Source organism: Salmo trutta, unplaced genomic scaffold, assembly GCF_901001165.1.
Source record: "Salmo trutta unplaced genomic scaffold, fSalTru1.1, whole genome shotgun sequence".
NCBI classification, from domain to species: Eukaryota; Metazoa; Chordata; class Actinopteri; order Salmoniformes; family Salmonidae; genus Salmo; species Salmo trutta.
Genome location: NW_021823237.1, coordinates 889,282 through 902,315, shown reverse-complemented (window position 1 = coordinate 902,315; position 13,034 = coordinate 889,282). Strand labels below are relative to the sequence as shown.

The following is a 13,034-nucleotide window of genomic DNA, read 5'->3' as shown; positions in this document are numbered from 1 at the left end:
CTATATCTGAGCAGGTCCCTACGCTAGCAGTTCAATACTAACCCTATATCTGAGCAGGTCCCTACGCTAGCAGTTCTATGCTAACCCTATTCTGAGCAGGTCCCTACGCTAGCAGTTCAATACTAACCCTATTCTGAGCAGGTCCCTACGCTAGCAGTTCAATACTAACCCTATTCTGAGCAGGTCCCTACGCTAGCAGTTCAATACTAACCCTATATCTGAGCAGGTCCCTACGCTAGCAGTTCTATACTAACCCTATATCTGAGCAGGTCCCTACGCTAGCAGTTCAATACTAACCCTATATCTGAGCAGATCCCTACGCTAGCAGTTCAATACTAACCCTATTCTGAGCAGGTCCCTACGCTAGCAGTTCAATACTAACCCTATATCTGAGCAGGTCCCTACGCTAGCAGTTCAATGCTAACCCTATTCTGAGCAGGTCCCTACGCTAGCAGTTCTATACTAACCCTATTCTGAGCAGGTCCCTACGCTAGCAGTTCAATACTAACCCTATTCTGAGCAGGTCCCTACGCGAGCAGTTCTATACTAACCCTATATCTGAGCAGGTCCCTACGCTAGCAGTTCAATACTAACCCTATTCTGAGCAGGTCCCTACGCTAGCAGTTCAATACTAACCCTATATCTGAGCAGGTCCCTACGCTAGCAGTTCAATACTAACCCTATATCTGAGCAGGTCCCTACGCTAGCAGTTCAATACTAACCCTATTCTGAGCAGGTCCCTACGCTAGCAGTTCAATACTAACCCTATATCTGAGCAGGTCCTGACGCTAGCAGTTCTATACTAACCCTATTCTGAGCAGGTCCCTACGCTAGCAGTTCAATACTAACCCTATATCTGAGCAGGTCCCTACGCTAGCAGTTCAATACCAACCCTATTCTGAGCAGGTCCCTACGCTAGCAGTTCAATACTAACCCTATATCTGAGCAGGTCCCTACGCTAGCAGTTCAATACTAACCCTATTCTGAGCAGGTCCCTACGCTAGCAGTTCAATACTAACCCTATATCTGAGCAGGTCTCTACGCTAGCAGTTCTATGCTAACCCTATTCTGAGCAGGTCCCTATGCTAGCAGTTCAATACTAACCCTATATCTGAGCAGGTCCCTACGCTAGCAGTTCTATACTAACCCTATTCTGAGCAGGTCCCTATGCTAGCAGTTCAATACTAACCCTATATCTGAGCAGGTCCCTACGCTAGCAGTTCAATACTAACCCTATTCTGAGCAGGTCCCTACGCTAGCAGTTCAATACTAACCCTATTCTGAGCAGGTCCCTACGCTAGCAGTTCAATACTAACCCTATATCTGAGCAGGTCCCTACGCTAGCAGTTCAATGCTAACCCTATTCTGAGCAGGTCCCTACGCTAGCAGTTCTATACTAACCCTATTCTGAGCAGGTCCCTACGCTAGCAGTTCAATACTAACCCTATTCTGAGCAGGTCCCTACGCTAGCAGTTCAATACTAACCCTATATCTGAGCAGGTCCCTACGCTAGCAGTTCAATGCTAACCCTATATCTGAGCAGGTCCCTACGCTAGCAGTTCAATACTAACCCTATTCTGAGCAGGTCCCTACGCTAGCAGTTCAATACTAACCCTATATCTGAGCAGGTCCCTACGCTAGCAGTTCTATACTAACCCTATTCTGAGCAGGTCCCTACGCTAGCAGTTTATTACCAACCCTATTCTGAGCAGGTCCCTACGCTAGCAGTTCTATACTAACCCTATATCTGAGCAGGTCCCTACGCTAGCAGTTCAATACTAACCCTATTCTGAGCAGGTCCCGACGCTAGCAGTTCAATGCTAACCCTATTCTGAGCAGGTCCCTACGCTAGCAGTTCAATACTAACCCTATATCTGAGCAGGTCCCTACGCTAGCAGTTCAATACTAACCCTATTCTGAGCAGGTCCCTACGCTAGCAGTTCAATACTAACCCTATATCTGAGCAGGTCCCTACGCTAGCAGTTCAATACTAACCCTATATCTGAGCAGGTCCCTACGCTAGCAGTTCAATACTAACCCTATATCTGAGCAGGTCCCTACGCTAGCAGTTCAATACTAACCCTATATCTGAGCAGGTCCCTATGCTAGCAGTTCAATGCTAACCCTATTCTGAGCAGGTCCCTACGCTAGCAGTTCAATACTAACCGTATTCTGAGCAGGTCCCTACGCTAGCAGTTCAATGCTAACCCTATTCTGAGCAGGTCCCTACGCTAGCAGTTCAATGCTAACCCTATTCTGAGCAGGTCCCTACGCTAGCAGTTCAATACTAACCCTATATCTGAGCAGGTCCCTACGCTAGCAGTTCAATACTAACCCTATATCTGAGCAGGTCCCTACGCTAGCAGTTCAATACTAACCCTATATCTGAGCAGGTCCCTACGCTAGCAGTTCAATACTAACCCTATTCTGAGCAGGTCCCTACGCTAGCAGTTCAATACTAACCCTATATCTGAGCAGGTCCCTACGCTAGCAGTTCAATGCTAACCCTATATCTGAGCAGGTCCCTACGCTAGCAGTTCTATACTAACCCTATTCTGAGCAGGTCCCTACGCTAGCAGTTCAATACTAACCCTATATCTGAGCAGGTCCCTACGCTAGCAGTTCAATACTAACCCTATTCTGAGCAGGTCCCTACGCTAGCAGTTCAATACTAACCCTATATCTGAGCAGGTCCCTACGCTAGCAGTTCAATACTAACCCTATTCTTCCTGTTGCAGGTCGTGACATCACTCAAACTCCCGTGCTTCAGGCATCCCGTTGTCTACCGAGACACGTTTCATCATGGATACAAAACAAAAACAAGAACAAAAACATGAACACAGAATGTTTTGACTAATCTAACAACATGAAGATGGATTGGAGTTTTTTTTAAATTGGTGTTAGATGTGTGAAGGAGTCTTGTTCACTGAATCAGACGGACCCAGGAGTTCTGGCCCTATGAAGGTCGATGTGTTTTTTTCTCCTCTTCAACCTTCAGCAGAATTACAACACGACTGACAGAGACGTCGGGAACCCGGGATGGTCGGGACAGGAAGCATGACCCCTCTGAGTGACGACCGAAGGGTCTCTTTATAAAAGGACAAATACCTTGTTTAGAAGGCGTGTGGAGCCGTCCTTCACACAGCGACTCAGTGGAACTGAACTGAGAGTGGTTCACCTATCAGACACCGTCTCCAGCTGTAACACATCTCAGACACCGTCTCCAGCTGTAACACATCTCAGACACCGTCTCCAGCTGTAACACATCTCAGACACCGTCTCCAGCTGTAACAAACTTCCCATCTCAGACACCGTCTCCAGCTGCAACACATCTCAGACACCGTCTCCAGCTGCAACAAACTTCCCATCTCAGACACCGTCTCCAGCTGTAACAAACTTCCCATCTCAGACACCGTCTCCAGCTGTAACAAACTTCCCATCTCAGACACCGTCTCCAGCTGTAACAAACTTCTCATCTCAGACACCGTCTCCAGCTGTAACAAACTTCTCATCTCAGACACCGTCTCCAGCTGCAACACATCTCAGACACCATCTCCAGCTGCAACAAACTTCCCATCTCAGACACCGTCTCCAGCTGCAACACATCTCAGACACCGTCTCCAGCTGCAACACATCTCAGACACCGTCTCCAGCTGCAACAAACTTCCCATCTCAGACACCGTCTCCAGCTGCAACACATCTCAGACACCGTCTCCAGCTGCAACACATCTCAGACACCGTCTCCAGCTGCAACAAACTTCCCATCTCAGACACCGTCTCCAGCTGTAACAAACTTCCCATCTCAGACACCGTCTCCAGCTGCAACACATCTCAGACACCGTCTCCAGCTGTAACAAACTTCCCATCTCAGACACCGTCTCCAGCTGCAACACATCTCAGACACCGTCTCCAGCTGCAACAAACTTCCCTTCTCAGACACCGTCTCCAGCTGTAACAAACTTCCCATCTCAGACACCGTCTCCAGCTGTAACAAACTTCACATCTCAGACACCGTCTCCAGCTGTAACAAACTTCACATCTCAGACACTGTCTCCAGCTGCAACACATCTCAGACACCGTCTCCAGCTGCAACAAGCTTCACATCTCAGACACCGTCTCCAGCTGCAACACATCTCAGACACCGTCTCCAGCTGCAACACATCTCAGACACCGTCTCCAGCTGCAACAAACTTCCCATCTCAGACACTGTCTCCAGCTGCAACAAGCTTCACATCTCAGACACTGTCTCCAGCTGCAACAAGCTTCACATCTCAGACACCGTCTCCAGCTGCAACAAACTTCCCATCTCAGACACCGTCTCCAGCTGCAACACATCTCAGACACCGTTTCCAGCTGCAACACATCTCAGACACCGTCTCCAGCTGCAACACATCTCAGACACCGTCTCCAGCTGCAACACATCTCAGACACCGTCTCCAGCTGTAACAAACTTCCCATCTCAGACACCGTCTCCAGCTGCAACAAACTTCCCATCTCAGACACCGTCTCCAGCTGCAACACATCTCAGACACCGTCTCCAGCTGCAACACATCTCAGACACCGTTTCCAGCTGCAACACATCTCAGACACCGTCTCCAGCTGCAACACATCTCAGACACCGTCTCCAGCTGTAACAAACTTCACATCTCAGACACCGTCTCCAGCTGCAACAAGCTTCACATCTCAGACACCGTCTCCAGCTGCAACACATCTCAGACACCGTCTCCAGCTGCAACAAGCTTCACATCTCAGACACCGTCTCCAGCTGTAACACATCTCAGACACCGTCTCCAGCTGCAACACATCTCAGACACCGTCTCCAGCTGCAACAAGCTTCACATCTCAGACACTGTCTCCAGCTGCAACAAGCTTCACATCTCAGACACCGTCTCCAGCTGCAACAAACTTCCCATCTCAGACACCGTCTCCAGCTGCAACACATCTCAGACACCGTCTCCAGCTGCAACAAACTTCACATTTCAGACACCGTCTCCAGCTGCAACAAACTTGACATCTCAGACACCGTCTCCAGCTGTAACAAACTTCCATTCTCTACTTTACACTGCCACCCTGGCTGGAGACACTGGAGGAAAGGCCTGTTACAGACAGATTGCTCTTGGGGGAAAGGCCCGTTACAGACAGATTGCTCTTGGAGGAAAGGCCTGTTACAGACAGACTGCTCTTGGAGGAAAGGCCCGTTACAGACAGACTGCTCTTGGAGGAAAGGCCCGTTACAGACAGATTGCTCTTGGAGGAAAGGCCCGTTACAGACAGACTGCTCTTGGAGGAAAGGCCCGTTACAGACAGATTGCTCTTGGAGGAAAGGCCCGTTACAGACAGACTGCTCTTGGAGGAAAGGCCCATTACAGACAGATTGCTCTTGGAGGAAAGGCCCGTTACAGACAGATTGCTCTTGGAGGAAAGGCCCGTTACAGACAGATTGCTCTTGGAGGAAAGGCCCGTTACAGACAGATTGCTCTTGGAGGAAAGGCCCGTTACAGACAGGTTGCTCTTGGAGGAAAGGCCCGTTACAGACAGATTGCTCTTGGAGGAAAGGCCCGTTACAGACAGATTGCTCTTGGAGGAAAGGCCCGTTACAGACAGATTGCTCTTGGAGGAAAGGCCCGTTACAGACAGATTGCTCTTGGAGGAAAGGCCCGTATCGTTTCAGCCGTCTGCCGGCTTGTCAACATCACTGTACCATGACAAGACATGGGTTGTGGAATGTTTAATTTAGACGCTAAATACTGTGTTTCTATTGGCTAGAGACTGTTCTAATCTAGAGACCGTGTTTCTATTGGCTAGAAACTGTGGAATGCCAATTTAGACTGTGGATCTATTGTTGTGCTTTGCCCTTTGACCTTGGATTGGCCGTGGCCATTTTAATGACAGGAGAGGAGAGCTGAGAGGAGAGTGTTTCTGTCTGGTCCACGTCACACTGCCCTGAGACTGATGATGCTGCTGCCTACTGTACCGTGGAGACATAACAGACCTCGTCTGGTATAGAAACGTTGGGGAGGTTTTAACTGTGAAACAGCAAGAGGGATGTCTTCTAGACGATGGGGAGGTTTTAACTGTCATGTAAACCTGTTTACTGAAACAACAAGAAACGATGGGGAGGTTTTAAACTATCATTTAAACCTGTTTACTGAAACAACAAGAGAGATGTCTTCTAGAAGTTAGGGAGGTTTTAACTGTGAAACAGCAAGAGGGATGTCTTCTAGACGATGGGGAGGTTTTAACTGTCATGTAAACCTGTTTACTGAAACAACAAGAAACGACGGGGAGGTTTTTAAAACTGTTTACTGAAACAACAAGAGGGATGTCTTCTAGACGATGGGAGGTTTTAAAACTGTCATTTGTTTACCAAGGTATGTAATTGGTTGTTAGTTGCAGTCAAGTGTTGAGACATGAACGTTGCATGTTGTAAATGTGCATATCAGATTAGGTACTTCCTGTGTCCCCCGGTGATGACATCAGACCTACAGACTAAGCACAGTTCTGATGTGACAGGGAGAGGGAACCTCCCACTAGGGTGGAATGACCAGTTTACCTCTGGACAGGTAAGGAAATGGATTAACCGAAGAAAACATCAAATCAACAACAACAACATTCTCCTCACTCTAGCTCAGAATTATCAAGGTACTTTATTATCGAGGTACATTTATCAAACATTTGATTGTTGGTGAGGTAACTAGTGAGTTAAGAGTCAGGGCTTCTGTACTGGCTTGGTGAGGTAACTACTGAGTTAAGAGTCAGGGCTTCTGTACTGGCTTGGTGAGGTAACTAGTGAGTTAAGAGTCAGGGCTTCTGTACTGGCTTGGTGAGGTAACTACTGAGTTAAGAGTCAGGGCTTCTGTACTGGCTTGGTGAGGTAACTACTGAGTTAAGAGTCAGGGCTTCTGTACTGGCTTGGTGAGGTAACTAGTGAGTTAAGAGTCAGGGCTTCTGTCTCTGTCCTTCCGTCTCCAGCTCATCTGTCTCTGTCCATCCGTCTCCAGCTCATCTGTCTCTGTCCATCCGTCTCCAGCTCATCTGTCTCTGTCCGTCCGTCTCGTCTCACCACTCCCTTAGTTAGAGGAGCACCAAGTGTTTACAGAGGTGAAGGGTCAACTACCCTGACCTCATATTGACCTTAGGTTTAGACTTCCAAAATTCCCAGGTTTTTTCCAGAAATCCCAGGTGGAAGATTTCCGGGAATCAGGAGGGAATAAGAAGGAAAATCCGTAATCCTCCAAAAAACAGGATTTCTGGGAAAGCTGTGACTTTTTGTGTAAATGATCAGAAATGTGCATCACTAGTTACATGACAGGGCTTCTATTATCACTGTTCTCCATCTGATACACTGTATATATATATTCCTGATAACCGGAACAACTCTGTTCCTCCATGTATTACACACTCATTCTGGAACAACTCTGTTCCTCCGTGTACTACACTCTCATTCTGGAACAAGTCTATTCCTCCGTGTACTACACACTCATTCTGGAACAACTCTGTTTCTGGGGGAAACACTGCCCTAGAGAATAGGGTACTTTAGGACTGGAGTTGGGCGTACTGGAGGACTGGAGTTGGGGAAACACTGCCCTAGAGAATAGGGTACTGGAGGACTGGAGTTGGGCGTACTGGAGGACTGGAGTTGGGGAAACACTGCCCTAGAGAATAGGGTACTTTAGGACTGGAGTTGGGCGTACTGGAGGACTGGAGTGGGGGAAACACTGCCCTAGAGAATAGGGTACTGGAGGACTGGAGTTGGGCGTACTGGAGGACTGGAGTTGGGCGTACTGGAGGACTGGAGTTGGGCGTACTGGAGGACTGGAGTTGGGGAAACACTACCCTAGAGAATAGGGTAGCATTTGGGACGCAGTCAGAAAGCCGCTGTGTGGGAGGGGTTGGACAGTATGACTGACTGGAAAGCAGGGATTGGAAACCTCAGCCCTTTGGTCTACTGGTCTGACACAGCTACTGGACAGAACCAGAACACAGATGTTTCTATTCCCGGGTACTGAACACATTTCCCAGTTCTCTCTGTCTGTCTGTCTGTCTGTCTGTCTGTCTGTCTGTCTGTCTGTCTGTCTGTCTCTCTCTCGCTCAGCGTTCATCAGTCCAGTCAGGCTGGTTTCTCATTGCTGCCATTTTATTGTGCGTCGTGTCACTTCAATTAGATGGAGGATCTGGTACTGGGATTATCGTCACAGAGTTTTAATGGATGTCTCTCTCTCTGTGTGTGTGTGTGTGTGTGTGTGTGTGTGTGTGTGTGTGTGTGTGTGTGTGTGTGTGTGTGTATATATATGTGTTGGAAAAAATAAAAAGTTGCAATATCAGACAGATTGTCAGTGAATACATGACTGGGGATTCTCTACAAGGTGAATCAACAAGGTGAATCATTCTCTACAAGGTGAATCAACATGACTGGTGATTCTACATGACTGGTGATTCTCTACAAGGTGAATCAACATGACTGGTGATTCTCTACAAGGTGATTCTCTACAAGGTGAATTAACATGACTTGTGATTCTCTACAAGGTGAATCAACATGACTGGTGATTCTCTACAAGGTGAATCAACATGACTGGTGATTCTCTACAAGGTGAATCAACATGACTGGTGATTCTCTACAAGGTGAATCAACATGACTGGTGATTCTCTACAAGGTGAATCAACATGACTTGTGATTCTGTACAAGGTGATTCAACATGGACAATGGTTTCTTTGTGGGATCTGGTTTCTAAAATCACTGTGTTTATTGCAGAATTAGCAGATTTATGTGAAAAAAGGCACCATGATAACAAAACACATACAATTAGAAATAGTTTTAACAAAATCTCCCCTCAAAACACATCCATTTGTATTTGACCTCGATTGACACAAACAACGTTTTGCAAATTGCACATCTCTTCCGAATGGGGCGGCAGTGTAGCCTAGTGGTTAGAGCGTTGGACTTGTAACCGCAAGGTTGGACGATCAAATCCTCAAGCTGACAAGGTACGAAATCTGTCGTTCTGCCCCCTGAACAAGGCAGTTAAACCCCACTGTTCCTAGGCCGTCATTGTAAATAATAATTTGGTCTTAACTGACTTGCCTGGTTAAATAAATAATGATTTCTGGGAGATTATTATTCTTTTTTATTTTTTAAGAACGTGCTACACCTTAAAGACATGTTTTATTTATATATATATATATTATCTCTACATTATCATTCAGTAACCAAAGCATTTAGAGTTGGCAACATTAACACAGACCTGGCAGCTAGGGGGCTCCACTGGTCTGGCAGGGCCACTGGGTCTCCATATTGGATCTGGCAGGGCCACTGGGTCTCCATATTGGATCTGGCAGGGCCACTGGGTCTCCATACTGGATCTGGCAGGGCCACTGGGTCTCCATATTGGATCTGATGCAGTGTCAGAGCCATAGACTTCTGGTCAATGCTCTCCCCAGTTTCCTAAACATTTCCCTATTCACTTTCCCATAAGTGACACATTTTTATTTATTTTATTTCACCTTTATTTAACCAGGTAGGCTAGTAGAGAACAAGTCCTTTATTTAACCAGGTAGGCTAGTTGAGAACAAGTCCTTTATTTAACCAGGTAGGCTAGTAGAGAACAAGTCCTTTATTTAACCAGGTAGGTTAGTTGAGAACAAGTTCTCATTTCCAACTGCGACCTGGCCAAGATAAAGCAAAGCAGTTCGACACATACAACAACACAGAGTTACACATGGAGTAAAACAAACATACAGTCAATAATACAGCAGAACAAAAGAAAACTAAAAAGTCTATATACAGTGAATGCAAATGAGGTAAGTTAAGGCAATAAATAGGCCATAGTGGCGAAGTAATTACAATATAGCAATTAAACACTGGAATGGTAGTATGTGCAGAAGATGAATGTGCAATTAGAGATACTTGGGTGCAAAGGAGCAAGATAAATAAATAAATACAGTATGGGGATGAGGTAGTTGGATGGGCTGTTTACAGATGGGCTATGTACAGGTGCAGTGATCTGTGAGCTGCTCTGACAGCTGGTGCTTAAAAGTCCCAGGCACATGAAAACATCAGGCCTGTGGGTTAAACTGGCCAAACAAAACACCAGTGAGAACAGACCACAAACATTTCTGATGTACTAAAAAAATGACACATTAAGCCAACAAATGTATTGGTTAGTATATAGTGTACATCTGATCCTGTGCAGGCATTTCGAATAGAAGTTTTCCTCTCGTCCCTCTAGTGGTTGTGTCTGGAACTGCATCCATCTACACACACAGCAGCCTGACGTGTGTGGAGTCGCCACACTGCTGTTACTGTCCCTGTGTTGGAGTAGGATTGTTTTACTAAACAAAAACACATTCTGGTCTTCCAAGTCATTTTTCGACCCATATTAATAAGATAAACATCGGACACAAAGTCTGTAGTTTAAACTACCGGTGGAATGAGTTGTCCTCCGAAAACCTGGAGATAGAAAAACGAACCGATTTAAGAGACTTTTCCATTATAATATCTGTGTGTAGCTAGGTAGGTCACCTAGTAAACATGTCTAGAGGTCAGCAAGGTAGGTCACCTACTAAACATGTCTAGAGGTCAGCTAGGTAGGTGTAGAGGTCAGCTAGGTAGGTGTAGAGGTCAGCTAGGTTAGTGTAGAGGTCAGTAGGTAAGTGTAGAGGTCAGCTAGGTAAGTGTAGAGGTCAGTAGGTAAGTGTAGAGGTCAGTAGGTAAGTGTAGAGGTCAGCTAGGTAAGTGTAGAGGTCAGCTAGGTAAGTGTAGAGGTCAGTAGGTAAGTGTAGAGGTCAGCTAGGTAAGTGTAGAGGTCAGTAGGTCAGTGTAGAGGTCAGCTAGGTAAGTGTAGAGGTCAGCTAGGTAGGTGTAGAGGTCAGCTAGGTAAGTGTAGAGGTCAGATAGGTAAGTGTAGAGGTCAGTAGGTAAGTGTAGAGGTCAGCTAGGTAAGTGTAGAGGTCAGCTAGGTAAGTGTAGAGGTCAGTAGGTAAGTGTAGAGGTCAGCTAGGTAGGTGTAGAGGTCATCTAGGTAAGTGTAGAGGTCAGCTAGGTAAGTGTAGAGGTCAGCTAGGTAAGTGTAGAGGTCAGTAGGTAAGTGTAGAGGTCAGCTAGGTAAGTGTAGAGGTCATCTAGGTAAGTGTAGAGGTCAGCTAGGTAAGTGTAGAGGTCAGCTAGGTAAGTGTAGAGGTCAGTAGGTAAGTGTAGAGGTCAGCTTGGTAAGTGTAGAGGTCAGCTAGGTAAGTGTAGAGGTCAGTAGGTAAGTGTAGAGGTCAGCTAGGTAAGTGTAGAGGTCATCTAGGTAAGTGTAGAGGTCAGTAGGTAAGTGTAGAGGTCAGCTAGGTAAGTGTAGAGGTCAGTAGGTAAGTGTAGAGGTCAGTAGGTAAGTGTAGAGGTCATCTAGGTAAGTGTAGAGGTCAGTAGGTAAGTGTAGAGGTCAGCTAGGTAAGTGTAGAGGTCAGTAGGTTAGTGTAGAGGTCAGTAGGTAAGTGTAGAGGTCAGCTAGGTAAGTGTAGAGGTCAGCTAGGTAGGTGTAGAGGTCAGCTAGGTAAGTGTAGAGGTCAGATAGGTAAGTGTAGAGGTCAGTAGGTAAGTGTAGAGGTCAGCTAGGTAAGTGTAGAGGTCAGCTAGGTAAGTGTAGAGGTCATCTAGGTAAGTGTAGAGGTCAGTAGGTAAGTGTAGAGGTCAGCTAGGTAAGTGTAGAGGTCAGCTAGGTAAGTGTAGAGGTCAGTAGGTAAGTGTAGAGGTCAGCTAGGTAAGTGTAGAGGTCAGCTAGGTAAGTGTAGAGGTCAGCTAGGTAAGTGTAGAGGTCAGCTAGGTAAGTGTAGAGGTCAGCTAGGTAGGTGTAGAGGTCAGTAGGTAAGTGTAGAGGTCAGCTAGGTAAGTGTAGAGGTCAGCTAGGTAAGTGTAGAGGTCAGTAGGTAAGTGTAGAGGTCAGCTAGGTAAGTGTAGAGGTCAGTAGGTAAGTGTAGAGGTCAGCTAGGTAAGTGTAGAGGTCAGCTAGGTAAGTGTAGAGGTCAGAAGGTAAGTGTAGAGGTCAGTAGGTTAGTGTAGAGGTCATCTAGGTAGGTCACCTACATGCTCGGCCAGGTCTTACTCTAATATACTAAACTCTGCTCTGGTAATGAATTATTTTAGAGATGATTTTAGAATCTCTTCTATGTCGTCCCGATATAATTTCCCTGCTACTGTAGTAATGCATACAGACATACAGATAAACCTATTGACTTATGTTAGTTTACAACCTGTTAACTCACCTGTGCAGACATGATTAACCTGTTAACTCACCTGTGTAGACATGATTAACCTGTTAACTCACCTGTGTAGACATGATTAACCTGTTAACTCACCTGTGTAGACGTGATTAACCTGTTAACTCACCTGTGTAGACATGATGAACCTGTTAACTCACCTGTGTAGACATGATTAACCTGTTAACTCACCTGTGTAGACATGATTAACCTGTTAACTCACCTGTGTAGACGTGATTAACCTGTTAACTCACCTGTGTAGACATGATTAACCTGTTAACTCACCTGTGTAGACATGGTTAAACTGTTAACTCACCTGTGTAGACATGATTAACCTGTTAACTCACCTGTGTAGACATGATTAACCTGTGTAGACATGATTAACCTGTTAACTCACCTGTGTAGACATGATTAACCTGTTAACTCACCTGTGTAGACATGATTAACCTGTGTAGACATGATTAACCTGTTAACTCACCTGTGTAGACGTAATTAACCTGTTAACTCACCTGTGTAGACATGGTTAACCTGTTAACTCACCTGTGTAGACATGATTAACCTGTTAACTCACCTGTGTAGACATGATTAACCTGTTAACTCACCTGTGTAGACATGATTAACCTGTTAACTCACCTGTGTAGACATGGTTAACCTGTTAACTCACCTGTGTAGATGTGATTAACCTGTTAACTCACCTGTGTAGACATGGTTAACCTGTTAACTCACCTGTGTAGACATGATTAACCTGTTAACTCACCTGTGTAGACATGATTAACCTGTTAACTCACCTGTGTAGA

At 45.9% G+C, this 13,034-nt stretch overlaps 1 protein-coding gene across 9 annotated transcripts in view; it reads left to right on the top strand.

The window, feature by feature from the left end:
* Positions 1-3,329, top strand: part of ptpro (protein tyrosine phosphatase receptor type O) — a 106,721-nt gene extending 103,392 nt beyond the window's left edge. For all 9 annotated transcript variants that reach the window (XM_029748374.1, XM_029748375.1, XM_029748373.1 and 6 more), the window contains one exon: positions 2,739-3,329. The gene's annotated coding sequence lies outside the window, so the exon portion shown is untranslated. The remainder of the gene's footprint in view (positions 1-2,738) is intronic.
* The last annotated feature ends 9,705 nt before the right edge of the window (positions 3,330-13,034 follow it).